This window comes from Podarcis liolepis, assembly GCF_965112155.1.
Source record: "Podarcis liolepis genome assembly, chromosome: 5".
In the NCBI taxonomy this organism is placed as follows: domain Eukaryota; kingdom Metazoa; phylum Chordata; class Lepidosauria; order Squamata; family Lacertidae; genus Podarcis; species Podarcis liolepis.
In genome coordinates, this window is record NC_139556.1 from 15,689,023 (window position 1) to 15,705,352 (window position 16,330).

The 16,330-nt window shown below is 47.4% G+C and overlaps 1 long non-coding RNA gene across 1 annotated transcript in view; it reads left to right on the plus strand.

Annotated features, from left to right (window-relative positions):
• LOC310706738 overlaps positions 1–16,330 on the plus strand; it is a 335,070-nt gene that overhangs the window by 37,875 nt on the left and 280,865 nt on the right. The gene's annotated exons all lie outside the window — the stretch shown is intronic.

A 16,330-nucleotide genomic window follows, 5' to 3' on the forward strand; every position in this document is an offset into this window, starting at 1 on the left:
AATCCCCAGCCAGCAGGACCAGTGGTCAGGGATGATGGGAGTTGCAGTCCAAAAACAGCAGGAGACCCAAGTTTGGGAAACCCCAATCTAGACAATGAGAAATCTTTGCTGCTTATTGTGGCGTTCGTGCAGGGCCCCCGGTCGTCTCACGGACTATTGACCCGTACACCACTAATCTGCTGCCACCAACCAGGTCCTCCCTGGTAAAATCACTTCAGTCTCAGTCAGCTTTTCAATTAATAAAGAAGAGTGTATTCTATTTCAGACACAAACAAAACTTTTACAGCATTCCAAACGTTGTTGCTCTTTACTTTTGTAGTCTTATTTTCCTCTATCTCTTCTACCTCCCCACCCTCAAGAACCCATGGCCCTATCTATCTATTACCAACTGCCTTTCCCAATCAGCCAACCCACAAAATCCAACCAACCACCCACCCACAACTCCCAAGTAACTCCACCCAGAACTCCTCCCAAACTGGTTTTATAGACCCACTGACTCCACCCCCCAGGTTCCGGCCGGTTCAACCTATTTAACTATTTCCCCTCCAGCACTCTCATATATGTTAACGTCACAGTTATCAGCCCAACTCAATAGCGCATTGGCTCTAGAGCAACAGTTTACAGGAAGGGAGCAGTATCCCTTTTACAGCAGGTCTTGCCACATGGTGGGTATGTTTGCCTTGGGGCTTCCTTCATATCTCCCTTGTTGGCCCACCTCTGCAATACAAGGGCCTTTATTCGGTTGTGGTTGGGAGGGAGCTTGTCGCACAGGGGCCCGACTTTCCTTCCCTGACATCCCAGAAGATTCTGTTCATCATCTCTGCCAGTAAGAAGGCTGACCCTCCAGCAAGTATTATAACTTGCAAAACTTTAATATGAAATAAATAATAAAAGGGTTGATTGGGCTACAATTCAAGAGGGTGCCTTTGGGGGGGGGCATGCAAGAGGCTATGTGAATTAGTAGCTTGCAGCCAAAGAATGGGCTGCTTTAGTTCAAATCAATAAAGGTAAAGGGACCCCTGACCATTAGGACCAGTCATGACCGACACTGGGGTTGCGGCGCTCATCTCGCTTTATTGGACACAGGAGCTGGCGTACAGCTTCCGGGTCATGTGGCCAGCATGACTAAGCCGCTTCTAGGGAACCAGAGCAGCACACGGAAACACCGTTTACCATCCTGCTGGAGCAGTACCTATTTATCTACTTGTACTTTGACATGCTTTCGAACTGCTAGGTTGGCAGGAGCAGGGACCAAGCAACGGGAGCTCACTCCATCGCGGGGTTTCGAACCACAGACCTTCTGATCGGAAAGTCCTAGGCTCTGCGGTTTAACCCACAGCGCCACCCGCGTCCCATGTTCAAATCAATATACGTATCCTAATCTGGTTTTTTGGCCTTTGTTGACCCCTCTCATGATTGCCAGGTCTCAGTGTTGTTTCACAACAGAAGCCACAGCTGGCAGGATTCCAGCGTTTTGCCACCCTGTTCCTTGGCCAACCTTTCTAATCCTCCTCTCTTCCATGGGAACTTAAGCACTGTGAAGTTGCATCTAGCCTCCTCCTCTTCTCTGCCACTTCACTTCTCTTCCACCTACCCTTCTGTTTCCTGTTTCTCAGTCCCTTGCACTCTTCCCTTCAGCCTCGCCCCTGTGTGAGATTTTCAATCGCAACTCAGCTGACAACTCGCTCTCCTCTCGCTGACTTTGTAGCTCGGCTGCAAACTCTGATCCCCTGAGCGACTGAACATTCCCTGCTGCCACACCAGTTCAAGCCAGTAAATGCTGAAGAGACTACAGGTTTCCCCAGGCTGACGTGTAGCTAAATAACCCGATGTGCACATAAAAAGGTAAAGGACCCCTGACAGTTAAGTCCAGTCGCGAACGACTCTGGGGTTGCGGCGCTCATCTCGCTTTACTGGCCAAGGGAGCCGGCGTTTGTCTGCAGACAGTTTTTCCGGTTCATGTGGCCAGCATGACAGCCTCTTCTGGCGAAACCAGAGCAGCGCACGGAAACGCTGTTTACCTTCCCACCGGTGCGGTACCTATTTATCTACTTGCACTTTGACGTGCTTTCGAACTGCTGGGTTGGCAGGAGCAGGGACCGAGCAACGGGAGCTCACCCCATCGCGGGGATTCAAACCACCGACCTTCCAATCAGCAAGCCTGAGGCTCAGTGGTTTACACCACAGCGCCACACGTTGCGTCTATATACCATGGGTAGGCAAACTAAGGCCCGGGGGCCAGATCCGGCCCAATCGCCTTCTAAATCCGGCCCGTGCACGGTCCGGGAATCAGTGTGTTTTTACATGAGTAGAATGTGTCCTTTTATTTAAAATGCATCTCTGGGTTATTTGTGGGGCATAGGAATTCGTTCTCCCCCCCCCCCAAAAAAAATATAGTCCGGCCCCGTACAAGGTCTGAAAATGTTTGCTGACCCCTGGTCTATACCAAGCCCTGTTTTAGTAAGCACATTTTAAAGGTTATGTCTTGGGCGGGTGGTGGTGGGGCGCTTAGGAAGGGATCATGCAAGAAGCAACAATTGCACCGCTTCCATCTTAGAAGCAAGGTCCAAGTCTGTAGGAGTGAGCACATCTTGGAAGGGGTGAAGGATTCGCACCCGCTACCCAAAAGCTTTGGTCTTTTCCAGTGCCTCGTCCACCTAGTCTTTGGCGTTTAGTTTAGAGTTAACTGCTGAGAAGCTGGTAGGTCTTCTCTGTGTAGTTTATTGCTCCAGCTTGGTGGACAGCCCTTGTGCGAGAGGCGGAGGAGCTCTCATCTCGCCACGACAATGAAACGTAAGCTCTAATTACTGCCTCGCAAAGTCAAATATTTGTTGCAAGCAGAGGATTAATTGGCAGGGGAAGGGGAGAGACAGTGGAGGCTCTTGCAGAATAACAGGAACAGATGCCTGAATGCCTTGGGGAAGCACAGCTTTCTCCTACAAATCAGAGCTTTAAATTACAAGGCTTTTACTGATGCCAACAGTTGTGGGAAGTCGTCTGCTCTCATTTGCGTAATGGCTTCTGTCACTGCTGATTAGACAGAGGATGAAAGAAAAGAAATTTGACAATTAGGAATGAATGATCATTAATCAGAAACTTGGTTAGGAGAAGGGGAAATAATATCCCACAGACAATAGGGAACAACCTCGCTTGTGTTCCACGGGGGCAGACATTTGTACCCATAGATGGGGGCGCAGAAACTCGTTCTCCAATGTATGATGGCCTGTTCAGAAGAATTCTGCAAGGAGACATGATGTCCGGGAGTTATTTGTCAACATCTGAAAAGTCCAAGGGAAATGTCTTGCTCTTCTCCATCCTAAAAGCAAAGCAAAGGGCTAAAATCTTAAGGACTGTTTTGGCTCATGTTAACCCAGTGAAAAGCCCCCTTCCTGCCCCGGACTGCTGACTGCTCCAGATCATAAACTGCTCCTGAGAAATTCAGTTTCTCAAGTAATCTGCCATGCAGGATGGTGTGTTTTTTGAGGGGAAAGCAAACCGAAAGAAGAAGAAGAAGAAGAAGAAGAAGAAGAAGAAGAAGAAGAAGAAGAAGAAGAAGAAGAAGAAGAGGAGGAGGAGGAGGAGTTTGGATTTGATATCTCGCCTTTCACTCCCTTTAAGGCCAGAATGTTATAGTGTTTTCTTAGTATAGTAGAAGAAGAGTTTGGATTTGATATCCCGCTTTATGACTACCCGAAGGAGTCTCAAAGCGGCTAACATTCTCCTTTCCCTTCCTCCCCCACAACAAACACTCTGTGAGGTGAGTGGGGCTGAGAGACTTCAGAGAAGTGTGACTGGCCCAAGGTCACCCAGCAGCTGCATGTGGAGGAGCGGAGACGCGAACCCGGTTCCCCAGATTACGAGACTACCGCTCTTAACCACTACACCACACTGGCTCTCCCCATAGGGGAGTCCCCATAGGGTTGCCAAACTACTTCCAGGCCAATAAAACTTGGATAGGTGTTTCATTAAAAATGTGCAAGCAGCAAAAACCATTTTGCAACCCTGTCACTCTTTGCATCAGGGATTTTCTGGGCCCGGTACACTCTATGTGGATTGGGCCCTGTGCTCAACCTGCAAAAGGCGATAAGAAGTTGCATAACAATTGAATGCCCTCTGTGTCATAGGCAAATTTGTTTCCTCTCTTGCAGGTGGCATGGAGGGCCCCAAAATAAATCGGCCACACACAAGTAATAAGATGCTTGGCAGACAGAATGTCAACAGGTGAAGCTTTCCCTTTGATTGCAGTTGTACACTAGAAAATGTTTCCCCATGCAAAAAACCATAGCTGTCAACTTACATATTTAAAAATAAGGGACCAGCAGCCTTGAAAATAAGGGATCAGCAGCCAAAATAAGGGACCTGCAGCCTCCAGGCACTCCAGTCTTCCTGTCTTCCTGCAGTCTGGTCAAACTCATGCTGGTAGCTTTGAGAACACTGTCCAACCACCCTTGTAACCAGAGGTTCAACTGAATAGAATCTGAATCACATGCACCACAAGACCTATGCAGCCTCAACTTAAGATGGCTCCCCGGCCTGGCTTTGTACTGCAAAGTTTGCAGCAGCACGTACAACAAAATGGCGTCCAGCATTCAAAAAACCCCTCAGCTTGCATTAACTAGCCACACACACACAGCCTCCCCTCTCCCTCCCTCCCCCAGCCAAGCAACACAGTTGGAGCCTCCCTCCTCCCTGGCCGGCAGGGAGGGAGGGAGAGGAGCTGCTTCCTTTGAAATTTAAGGGACATCATTTAAGGGACATCCATCAATAAGGGACAGCATCGGGACATGGTGCTGGAATAAGGGACTGGGACTGTCCCTCCAAATAAGGGACGCTTGACAGCTATGCAAAAAACTCTAGCTTTGAGTTGTAAACCAGTTGCATCGCTGGAGGTCTTTCATCAGCTGATCTTAGGTTTGCAGTTCAGTGTAAAAATCATGGTATTTCAGAAATTCAAGATCCATAGCAATCATGTTCAGATGCTCACGCTTGGACAGACTCAAAGATTTCAATTGTTAAAAAGCAAGCAATGTGTTTGTTTTGCTGTGGTTATTTAATGATACAACAATGTTATCCACACAAGTCAAACTACATGCAGATCTCGCTGTCGGAACACTTGGTATCTGAAATCTCAGTTATGGAAAACACAAAGAATTGTACTCAAACCTTGCTACATGAATGGCTGGTTCAGATATCCAAGCAGCTGGAGTTTGTCCCCTTCCTTTCTAATTTTGTCATTTATTTCATAAAATCTATATATCGCTTGATTGTAAAAAAAACCAAACAACAACCCTCAAAGCAGCTTACGAAAGATAAAAGTCAAGGAAAATTCACAATCGTACTTTGAAACATGCAAAGGTTAAAATACAAAAACATTAAAATCTCATCAACTTTCTAAGCACCTGGCTAGACTTGCCTAAACAAGAATGTTTACCAAGAAGAGTGCAGTGAAGACGCCTGCTTGACCTCAATAAACAAGGAGTTCCCAAGTGCAGGTGCTGCCACACTAAACAATTGAATAAATAAATGCAGAATGGAAATTGTGTGGCACCTGTAGAAGGTAAAGGTAAAGGACCCCTGGACAGTTAAGTCCAGTCAAAGGAGACTATGGGGTTGTGGCGCTCATCTCGCTTTCAGGCCAAGGGAGCCATCGTTTGTCCACAGACAGCTTTTCCAGGTCATGTGGCCAGCATGACTAAACCACTTCTGGTGCAAAAGGACACTGTGACGGAAACCAGAGTGCACGGAAATGCCATTTACCTTCCTGCCACAGCGGTACCTATTTATTTACTTGCACTGGTGTGCTTTCCAATTGCTAGTTTGGCAGGAGCTGGGACAGATCAACTGGAGCTCACTCCGTTGCGGGGATTCGAACCGCTGACCTTCCGATCGGCAAGCCCAAGAGGCTCAGTGGTTTAGACCACAGCGCCATCTGCATCCTGGCACCTGTAGCAGTGCCAATTCCACCAATCAAGGCAAAGTTGTCACATTTTGCATTTGCCATTGGGAAGAGAGCTTCTTTGACATCCACTTGGACCCACTGTGTTCCAAGAAAATAACTTGTCCCTGTTTTCATCGGAGAAATATTGGAGGACATGCATTGCCCATGCATGGAAAAGCACCCACTGTTGGCAGGTGCTGATGGCAGATTGAAGAAGAAGAAGAAGAAGAAGAAGAAGAAGAAGAAGAAGAAGAAGAAGAAGAAGAGTTTGGATTTGATATCCCACTTTATCACTACCCTGATAACCATCGCTCATCCCATTTCACACTAGCTCTGCTGTTCAAAAATTGTTCACCCACGGCCGGGCCATCCATGAGGCAAAGTGAGGCAACCTCCTCAGGTGGCAGGATCTATAGGGGCAGAAGATCCAGCCTTGTAAGGAATGTGTTGCATGTAGATCTTTACCCACCAACCCTAGTTTCCAATGCACACCTTCACTCCCCTCACTTCTTCCCTGGCAGGGAGAGCTTTGTTTTGTGGTTTGCCTCAGGTGCCAAAATATATTGGGCCGGGCCTGCCCGGACAAAAAATGGTACAGCTCAACAGGTTAAGGGAAAATTCATCCACACCCGCAGAGAATAGTTTCTCAAAACCTTGAAGCCTACGAAGGGCTTCATAGTAGCAGGCCTTTTGCCAGGGATACCTTCCAGGCGCACATGAGGATGGAAGGAATCCAGTTGTAGCTTCCAGCCCTATCTTTCCCTTTGCCTAACAAAAACATATTCTTCTCGCACAGACATAGTTCCCAGGGTGGCATTTGAACCTGCCTTCTTGACTTCACGTGTCCTTCTTGCATTGCACCCGCACTTGGAACAAGATCTTTCCTTCAGTGTCACACTGCACCAGATTACTGTTGACACTAGCGTGAGGGAATTAGCTCTGATCCGTTTCCTCAGCACTAAGAATCAAGTAACGTAGGGCTTTATTGCAGGGAATGTGCTCTTTTATTAGGCCACAGAACATCTGATGAGTAGGACAGCTTGTTTACAGAAGAAGAAAAGATTATTGGTTAAGCAAACAGCTTTCAGATCAGGCCACCAACTAGGCTACGACTGGGACAGTTTGGGTACAAGAACCACCTGCCAAACCTGGAGAAAATGGGATGGCCAAAGGTGCCAGGCCACACAAACAGAGCCCCACTGGTAGCATAGCTGTCAACCATCCCTTATTTGGCGGGAAACTCCCTTATCCCAGCGCCATGTCCCACTGCTGTCCCTTATTGATGATGTCCCTTAAATTTCCCGGGTTTCAAAGGAAGCAGCTCCTCTCCCTCCCTCCCTGCCGGCCAGGGAGGAGGGAGGCTCCAACTGTGTTGCTTGGCTGCGTTGCTCACCCAATAAGGAGTCTAAGAACGACTGGGGGGTGGCGCTTGCATGTCTTGTGCTGATCAAATCGGACACGTTGCCTGGAGACTCGCCTTTGCTCAGCGCTTCCCAGCGGAGAGGTGACGGTGGTTTTCCTTGCTGCATCCCCTTTGCCGGGTTGCTGCGCTGTGGGAACCACCGCTTGAGGCTCCGTTCGGCTGCTGGCTGGGCTTTCTGCCTTTGGCTTGGAGGGGCTCAGAAGCTGAGCATACCTGTGCTTGGAAAATCCCTTATTTTGGCTGCTGGTCCCTTATTTTCAAATCTGTAAGTTGACAGCTATGACTGGTAGAAGGAAAGGAGCTAGCAGTAGAGTGGCTAAATTCAGAAAGTCGGGGGGGGGGGAGGAAGAGACAAGATGAATTAGAAGAGAGAAGCACCAACTTTCTTTCTCCTGGGCCTGATGGAAAGGGCACCAGATTGTTGCGGGTCCCTGGGAGTGGAGAGCTGGAGATCCCTGAGTTTGTAGGTCCCTGGAGCCTGGATCATCCTGAAGTTTCCTTGAATTGGGGGAGTAAGGGAAATGTGTGCCAATGCAGCCTCTAGGACAGGGGTCAACAACCTAAGGTCCATGGGCCAGAAGTGGCCCACGGAGGTCGTTTGACCGGCCCACGAGCCACCCCCGAACCGAGCTGCCTGCTCTCGCGCTGTGCTAAATCCATGGTGCCGGAAATTGTGTCTGCAGCGCCAGTGGCATAGCGTGGGTTGCTAGTACCTGGAGCAACAAGGAGCGGATGGGAGGAAGCGAAACAGATGCAGTACACATGCCCATTCAACTACCTAACAGCATATGTGTCTCCTAGGAGATCGCAGGCACAGAGATAAGAAAAGAAAAGTCGTTCCGTTGTCTGGAGTGGTCACTTCCTGGTTTGCACAGAGAAGCTATTTTCAATGGAGTCCAGTGATGGAGGCTGTATTGAGGCAGTACCGGGTGCTGAAATTTTGTGCCCCTAACAATTTTGTGCCCCAGGGCAACTACCACTGTGCCCCCAACAGGCTAAGTGCCTTGTAAACAACCTGAGCAGGGACCCAGTAAGAGCTCACCAAAACCTACATGGAAATCCCTCTTACTGGTCAAATTAAACCTGGAGGAGTTTTTCTCTACATAACAGAGAAGGGAAAGGGTGTGGCTAGGATTTGCCACAGGTGCAGCATGAATGACAAAATTTTGTTTCTGCACATGTCCCTGGTGTTGACATCCTTGCTGTTGTTAAGACAGGTTAATAGCTGTAATATGGGTTGACTGACAGGGGTAGTGTCTTAAGGTGCTTTGTTGCAACCCGGATCGTAAGAGGATCAAATTCAGTGTGTGCTCTCGGATGTTTTTATTTAACTTACAGATTTCATCACGGTGAGGAAATAAGAGGCATTTGCATGTCGTACCCAGGGAGAACATCACATTAAGCAACATAAATCAAGTCCAGCAAATACAAACAAAAACTTCCCTGCCCTCAGTTTTTAAGCTTTGTGCTTAGCCCTTCCAAAGCATTTTTTTTCCGGGGGGGGGGGGGAACGGGACAAGTCAAGGTGCTTAGAGGGACACTTAAAAGGGCAGCAAGCTTTGAACCTGGTAATCTTGGAAACAGGATGACAGCTAAGTTGTAGGCACAATATGTGAGGTTGAAGAACACACCATATTTTTCGCTCTATAAGACACACTTTTCCCCTCCTAAAAAGTAAGGGGAAATGTGTGTGTGTATTATGGAGCGAATGCAGGCTGCACGGCTAACCCAGAAGCCAGAACAGCTAGAGGGAGCGCTGCACAGCGCTCCTTCTTGCTGTTCTAGCTTCTGGGATAGCCGCGGGAAGCCTTGGCGGGGCACGGGGAGCCTTCATCCTGCGGCCCTGTGGAGGCTTCACGGGGGTATCCCAAAGCCAGAACAGCTAGAGGGAGCACTGCGCAGCGCTCCCTCTAGCTGTTCTAGCTTCGCATGAAGCCTCCTCAGGGCACAGGGAGCATCCCTTCTCCCTCCTTGGGGAAAAGCCTGCAAGCGCCGCACACATGCTCCATGCTGCTTGTGAAAGGGAGCGCTGAGCAGAGCTTGGGATGCAAACAGGCTCTGCTCAGCACTCCCTTTAAATAATATTTTTTTCCTTGCATTTCCCCTCTAAATACTAGCTGCGCCTTATGGTCAGGTGCGTCCTATGGAGCGAAAAATACGGTATTTGCTACTTGGAGAGTACAGGGTTGAGATGAGTGCAATAACTGGCAGTGCCCATGCTTTTGTATTTAAACGCACTCAGCTGAAGGAGAACAGTGAAGAAAGTGGGTGGGGGAGGCGTGTGTGAGAGAAATATAGACATTTTGTATAGCTTTTTTTTTTTTAAAAAAAAGTGGAAATTTCTTCTTGGGAGTTCTTCAGACACATTGCTAGTGAGAGAGATGTTTGGGAAACAGATAGACTCTGTGTGGTGTCAACATGAATATTTTTTTAAAATAAGTGTTATTCGGTAGATGGTAAGAATTCCGTTAGTTGGATGGGGAGGGAAATGATTTTGGGCGGATCCCCCTCTTCCTGCATCCGATAACTGGAGGAAGCAGCTGATAAATGGTTCTTGTTATACACAGCTGTAGCAGAAAGACAATTCTTGAAATTTAGTGAGAAAGCACTAAGCCTGCCTTGAGCACCCTTTGAATCGCTATATTTTTAGCGCTTGCGTTTTAAGTGGTGGATAAAATACTCTGAATTACTTAGAATTCATAGTGTTTCCATTATTGATAAAACCTCAACTTTTAGACATGTTCTTTACAGCAAACATTAGGCTTCACTACCTTATAGCTTCCTTAAATAGCTTGCAACTATTGGCAACTATGGCGCCAATGGAAGGTACCCCCAACTTAGGTTCATAGCCAAGAGCAGTAGTGGGGGTCGCAGTGATTGCAGCTGGGAAGAAAAGGGTTAAACCTCCACACACAATGTAGTGCCTAATGAATTTGGGGGAATGCATGTGGGTGGCGCTGTGGGTTAAACCACAGAGCCTAGGACTTGCCGATCAGAAGGTCGGCGGTTCGAATCCCCACGACGGGGTGAGCTCCCATTGCTCGGTCCCTGCTCCTGCCAACCTAGCAGTTCGAAAGCACGTCAAAGTGCTAGTAGATAAATAGGTAACCTTCTCTGGCGGGAAGGTAAACGGCATTTCCGTGCGCTGCTCTGGTTCACCAGAAGGGGCTTCGTCATGCTGGCCACATGACTCGGAAGCTGTACGCCAGCTCCCTTGGCCAATAAAGTGAGATGAGCACCACATGACTCCTTCAGAGTGCAGAGAAGTTGCTCCCTCCATGTGTTCTCTCCCCCCCCCCCAGCTGCTCACATCAGCATGGGTTCAATTTGTTTCTGTTTGGGTTCACATCAAGAGGCATTGACTGGCAGGGATGTCCTTACTCTTCGCAAATGTGTTTACATTTTGTTTTTTTGCTGGTTAGCGTGGCGGTTGAATATGGCCAATATCCTGTAGCATCTCATGGGGAGATTGGGCTGGAATCAGCCAAGCTGGGAGGACAAGGAGAACTTCTGCAGACCAGATGGACCATTTTATTTATTTTTATTTATTATTTTTATTTATTATTTATACCCCGCCCATCTGGCTGGGTTTCCCCAGCCACTCTGGGCGGCTTTCAACAGAATATTAAAATACAATAGTCTATCAAACATTAAAAGCTTCCCTAGACAGGGCTGCCTTCAAATGTCTTCTAAAAGTCTGGTAGTTGTTTTTCTTTTTGACATCTGGTGGGAAAGCGTTCCACAGGGCAGGTGCCACTACCGAGAAGGCCCTCTGCCTGGTTCCCTGTAACCTCACTTCTCGCAGGGAGGGAACCGCAAGAAGGCCCTCGGAGCTGGACCTCAGTGTCCGGGATGGACGATGGGGGTGGAGACACTCCTTCAGGTATGTTGCAGGAACCCCCCCAATCATTCAGTTTGTACAAACACCACACACACACACGGCATACACGACGTTTCTGTTATAAATTCATAGTAAATCATAGTAAAGCAAGGTGACAAGATACTCAGGTTACTTCCATAACCCCTCGCTTTTGTGATGTGTCAATGATGTAGTCACGATGTAGTTGTGATGTAGTTCTAGGGGTGTAGCTTGGGGGATTAGTAGCTAATAAAAGTTGGGGTCTTCTTTTGTTCGGGACTTCCATCTTGCTTCATCTTGTTGTGGGTGGGAGTCCTGTCGCGACAGTTTTCAATAAAGGCCAAGTCTACAGGCTGCTGTTTTGCTCCAAATTGTCCTGGTTGGTGTCTTTGTCTTTTTGTCCAAGGGAGCCCTCGGATTCCTCCGTTAACAGGTATATTGGACCGAGGCCGTTTAGGGCTTTAAAGGTCAGCACCAACACTTTGAATTGTGCTCGGAAACATACTGGGAGCCAGTGTAGATCTTTTGCTTGCCACTCTTTAGCACATAGCTGTCAACTTACAGATTTGAAAATAAGGGACCAGCAGCCTTGAAAATAAGGGACCAGCAGCCAAAATAAGGGACCTGCAGCCTCACCTGTTCCAGGCACTCCAGTCTTCCTGTCTTCCTGCAGTCTGGTCAAACTCATGCTGGTAGCTTCGAGAACACTGTCCAACCAACTTTGTAACCAGAGGTTCAACTGAATAGAATCTGAATCACATGCACCACAAGGCCTATGCAGCCTCAACTTAAGATGGCTCCCCGGCCTGGCTTTGCACTGCAAAGTTTGCAGCAGCACGTGCAACAAAATGGGGTCCAGCATTCAAAAAACCCCTCAGCTTGCATTAACTAGCCACACACAAGGCATGCAAGCTCCACCCCCCCAGTCGTTCTTAGACTTCTTATTGGGTGAGCATCACAGCCAAGCAACACAGTTGGAGCCTCCATCCTCCCTGGCCGGCAGGGAGGGAGGGAGAGGAGCTGCTTCCTTTGAAATTTAAGGGACATCCATCAATAAGGGACAGCAGCGGGACATGGCCCTGGAATAAGGGACTGTCCCTTCAAATAAGGGACACTTGACAGCTATGCTTTAGCAACACCTCAGCTCCTTGCCTTTCGGTCCGTGGGTCGATCAAATCTCCAACTCTGCTCAATTTCCATGTGAACTCAGTGCACATGAATTCCCGCCAGCACTAACACAGCAAACACAGATCCCTTCGATCAAGCTGGCACAGCAAAAAGCAAGGAATGACATTGGAATGACTTTGAAGAAATGAAATGGAACAGCACCTCAAAGCTATCAGTGGTCCATACATATGGCAACCAGCCCAGTTGCCTACATACCACCGGTTTCCCAGTTTGCAATGATCAAGGTGCCCCCCCCCCCCCCGATTTGCAAATGTGTCAATCCAGCACAAACGTTGAGGCTCATTGGTGGGAGAATGTGAGTGTCAGAAAGGTGCCAATAGACATTTCTTGGCTCCCTCAAGGAAATAAAGGCCATCGCTGAGACTGTCAAAATGATTAATAGCTTATGGAGTGTGGGAGGGAAAGAAATTGAAAGGAAGGCGAGGAAAACAAAATAGAGTGGGGGGTGGACAGCAGATGGGAGATCTATAAATAAACAGAGAGTTAAATAAATGCGGTATTATCTCAGTGCAGAGATGAGAAGGAGATCAACAGCAAAATGAAGGCAACTTTATTTTGCCAAGGCAGTGGAGTAAGATGAGGAAAGGTATAATGGCAGATTTGGCCTGGTGTCTTTTTTTAAAAAAATAGGAAATTGAAGTTAATGTGAGGGAACAGTGGGCTTTCCCTCAGCACCTGCTTAATCAGAGATGATGATGGGACCCAATATGCAGACCATCACTGTTACCTCTTAAGAACTAGGGTCTGTCTCCAGCTAGACACAGCTGTAACAGGAGGGGATGCCAACCCAGCCCAGGTGGACTCTTCTTAAAGCAGCAGACTACAGTGGTACCTTGGTTCCCAAATGCCTTGGTACTCAAACAACTTGGAACCCAAACACTGCAAACCCGGAAGTAAGTGTTCCAGTTTGCAAACATTTTTCGGAAGCCGAACATGCTCCGTTTTGAGTGTTACGCTTCCATTTTGAGTGTGACGCTGAGGTCTGTCTGTTTTTGCTATTTATTTTGCATTCTTGTTTCCTCTTTTTGTTTTGTTTTTGTGACTGTGTGGAATTCAGTTCAGCTACTGATTGATTGATTGATTGATTGATTGAGTGACTGCAGCACATTGTTTATTGCTTTCATTTTATGGATCAGTGGTCTCATTAGATAGTAAAATTCATGTTAAATTTCTGTTTTGGGGGTCGTTTTTAAAAGTCTGGAACAGATTAATCCATTTTGCATTACTTTCTATGGGAAAGCGCGCCTTGGTTTTGGAACGCTTTGGTTTTGGAACAGACTTCCGGAACGGATTAAGTTTGAGAACCAAGGTACCACTGTAATATGCAGTTGAAAAGGTTGACAATATGACCTATGGATGGGTTCGTGGGAAGTCTGGAGATTCAGAGAAATCTCTAAATGTGGATATTGGTATCAGTCCCGGAATTACAGAAGCCGTCCCGGTTTCTGATTTGATCTCAGAATGTCCCGCTTTTCCTTTTTTTCCCTCCTCCACGTCTCGGAGAATAATTAAAAGTGGTTTGTGTGTGTAGGTGCAAAAACGGAGTCCTGTTTATTCTGAAAATAAAATTCCTGCACCAAATGAAGGAATCCCACTGAATGGAGCTTACTCACAGGTAACTGGGTAAAGACAGGGCAGCCTTACACTGCAATCCTCAGCATTTTTACTCAGAACTAAGTCCCACTGAAGGGATGCGGGTGGTACTGTGGTCTAAACCACAGAGCCTAGGTTCGAATCCCTGTGACGGGGTGAGCTTCCGTTGCTCGGTCCCAGCTCCTGCCCACCTAGCAGTTCAAAAGCACATCAGAGTGCAAGTAGATAAATAGGTACCACTCCAGCGGGAAGGTCAACGGCGTTTCTGTGCACTGCTCTGGTTCACCAGAAGCGGCTTGGACATGCTGGCCACATGACCCGGAAGCTGTCTGCAGACAAACGCCAGGTCCCTCGGCCAGTAAAGCGAGATGAGCGCGCAACCCCAGAGTTGTCCGCGACTGGACCTAATGGTCAGGGGTACCTTTACCTTTTAAGTCCCACTGAGTTCAATAGGATTTAGTCTCTGGTATTTTTCTGATCATTCTCACAGTTTCCATGATTATGATTATTATATCCCACCTTTTTCCCTAACAGGTGTTAACGGAGAAATCTGAGGGCTCCCTTGGACAAAAAGCAAAGACACCAACCAGGAATAATAGAGCAAAACAGCAGCCAGTAGGCTTGGTCTTTATTGAGACTGTTGTGACAGGACTCCAACTCACAACAAGATGAAGCAAGATGGCAGCCTTGAACAAAAGAGCCCCCAAACTTTTATTAGCTGCTAATCCCCATGTTACACCCCCCCCCCGAACTACATCACTAATATATCATGGTTACATCATGAAGGGGGAGGTCTGGTGGCAGTAATCTGAGCATCCTGGACCCTGCCCCATGGTTCTCCTTGCCCTCCACTAAACACCCATCAAGTGTAACAAAAGAGATATTTACATTTCCCTGTTTCCCAGCCAAGTTAATCGCACCCTTTTGTCTTCATCTGGGTTTCTTATTTCTGGAATGGCTAGCTGTCTGGCACACAGGTATCAGGATGCCAGGAATTATCACTTGGGCAGAGGGGCTGCTGAGTAGCTGAGCTCACCTGCCTATATGAATTTCTGAAGTTTTCCCAGTGAGCTAGTACAGAGATACATTTATCAGTGAATTGTTACATTTGGTATCGTGCAGCAAAGGCCTTTGAATAGATAGGAAGAAACTGTGATGAAGTGTTTTGTGGGGTCAAATCACAAAAGTCACAAAAGCGATTGTGCTGATTTTGGTAGTGGGCTGAATGTGCATGATATCTGCTGGAGGGGCAAACCCCCCCCCCAACCGATACATAAATTCCTGCAACACAGAGACTTAAAGCAGCTCGCAGCTCACATTTAATTTCATTACATTTATGTTGGAAAGTGTTGTACATGATCCCTTCCCTCACACATTTTTTTCTTTACAACCACCCTGAGAGGTAGGCAAGGTGGGGATGTTGTAATTGGCTCCAAGTGACATATATGTGCACAGGACATCTATGTTTGCAGCAAGATCAAACAGGGAAGAAGCTTCCTGATGTAGAATAGAATATCTGAGAAATGTTGGAGGGTATGCTCCTTTATAGGACCGCGCTGTGGGTTAAACCACAGAGCCTAGGACTTGCCAATCAGAAGGTCGGCGGTTCAAATCCCCGCGAGAGGGTGAGCTCCCATTGCTCAGTCCCTGCTCCTGCCAGCCTAGCAGTTCAAAAGCATGTCAAAGTGCAAGTAGATAAATAGGTACCGCTCCAGCGGGAAGGTAAACAGCATTTCCATGCGCTGCTCTGGTTCGCCAGAAGCGGCTTAGTCATGCTGGCCATGTGACCCGGAAGCTGTACGCCGGCTCCCTCGGCAAATAAAGCGAGATGAGCGCCGCAACCCCAGAGTCGGCCACGACTGAACCTAATGGTCAGGGGTCCCTTTACCTTTACCTATACTGTACACAGTCCATTATTGTTATATATATTTTCCGTTTCTTATCCAGAACATTCTATTATATACTTTCTTTGTAGTTCAAGATTCATTCTAATTCTGCCAGGAGTTTACCATTGTCACAATAGTTTTTAAGATATTCTTGAAACATCAAATCTTTATTAACTTTCGGTACTGAATTTCCTCTTAATCTCCCTGTCATCCTTGCGAGTTGTAAATATTCTAACATTTTTGCTTACCAGCCAGTTTGTGTGAGGATGTTATCACTTTTCCAATTCTTTGCTATTAAAATCCTAGCCGCTGTGGTTGCGTACATGAAAAGAGGTCCACGATTTCTCTTGATTTCCATGGACATAATTCCTAATAGAAAGGCTTCAGGTTTGGGGGGCAAAAGAGAATTTAAATATCTGAAGGAGTCATGTTAGCACACCTTT